The sequence below is a fragment of the Meleagris gallopavo genome, chromosome Z (assembly GCF_000146605.3).
Source record: "Meleagris gallopavo isolate NT-WF06-2002-E0010 breed Aviagen turkey brand Nicholas breeding stock chromosome Z, Turkey_5.1, whole genome shotgun sequence".
Taxonomy (NCBI): Eukaryota; Metazoa; Chordata; class Aves; order Galliformes; family Phasianidae; genus Meleagris; species Meleagris gallopavo.
Window position 1 is genome coordinate 20,077,657 of NC_015041.2, and position 1,533 is coordinate 20,079,189.

Sequence of the window (1,533 nt, forward strand, 5' to 3'; positions counted from 1 at the left end):
AAAGCCTGGACTTAGGAACAGAGTCTTATCTTTCATCTCTACCTGTGTACCCATGCTTTTTAAAATGATAATCAATTAAGTGAACCAACTTTGGGTTGTCTTATCTTCTTTAAAAATATGCATCTGTATCTTGGCCCTTTAAAACAAAAAGTGTTATCAAGCTCTTTTGTAATTTTTACTAATAAATAGGAGGCAAATCAGTTACTAGCAGGAGCTGCACTAGTCTTGTGCTGCGGCTGTGCAATGCTATGCTTTAAGAAACACTGGTTATGTCTTCATTTGCAGTAGGCTGTTCTTTTATGATGGCACTGCTTTAAATTATATGTATAACTGATAATTGTTCAAGTAGGCAAAGGCTAGAATTTGAAAAATTGAGTGATTTTTATAGGTGAAGTTAATCTATGAGCTGTAAAACATTAAAATTGTACTGAAGATATTTGGAATTTAACAGTATAATGAAGCATAAGTGAATTTTGGTAGATACAGTATTTTGTAGCACAGAGGGATTTGGATAGGGGGAGTATTTGTGGAGTGACAATTTCAGTGCTATTTGACTGCCAGAACTGCAAGCACATCTCACGGGACCTGCTACCAGAAGTTCTCAATTGTTTCCAAAAAGTGGGAGGAAAATACTCATCCTCATCCCCTTCCTCCTTTCTCTGAATTGAACCCTGTGGTCTGCTGCTTCTCCTTTCACTTTGGATTTACTTCTTTATAAAGGTATAGCTAGCAAAGAAGTTAACTTTCATGCACAAAACAGAACAGGTTCTTCAATTGCTGTTCCATTCATTAAAAGGACAGATCTCCATCAAACAGTAAGGCAAGGAAGATAGTTTTGACCTGGACTGCTCCCTCTCTGGATAGTCCCTTTTCCCACCTGCCTGCATGAAGTGAGTAAAGTGAGTAACTCTGCCTTGCTGGCAAACAACATGGATACGGATAGGTGTTTTCTCTGCTTTTTCCACTTTACAAGAACTGGATAAAATGCCTCGCAGCTTCATACTGAGGGAGGGTTTTCATGCAACACCTGTATTTGTGATCCAAAGCAGGAGGTGATGCTGTGGTTGCAAGCACGCTATTTAGCTTGCACAGGGCTGACCTGTGAAATGCAGCTCTTTTCAAGGAAGATTTCGATTGTTTTATTTTTCTGCAGAAAGCAAGCCACTTCCTGTAGTTAGCTTGTTCTTAGTGTGTCTCTTCAATACTGCACTCAGCAGCAAGCTGCAGAGCCTATTTAGGGCCTCTTACAATGGACTTAGCTAAAATGAGAAAGTTAGCCCTGCATTGACCACTTGTTGGCTGATGACAACTTTTACTTTGAATTTGGCTCCCCTCCCCCACCTGAAATCCCTGGCTCAGCAAATATTTGAACCTGCCCAAGTTAATCATGAAACTGAGATCTTTATCTCTGAGAGACATGCAAGCTACTGAGGGTGGTGGTTTCTTTTTTTTTTTTTTTTTTTTTTTTTTTTAAAAACTTAGTACTAAAGTCAGGTTCACTTTTTAATGATGAACCAGAGTAAGAGGATACCT

General features: G+C 39.0%; 1 protein-coding gene across 1 annotated transcript in view; it reads right to left on the minus strand.

Annotated features, from left to right (window-relative positions):
- The window catches only part of THBS4 (thrombospondin 4), a 1,064,342-nt gene that overhangs the window by 370,008 nt on the left and 692,801 nt on the right, over positions 1–1,533 (minus strand). The gene's annotated exons all lie outside the window — the stretch shown is intronic.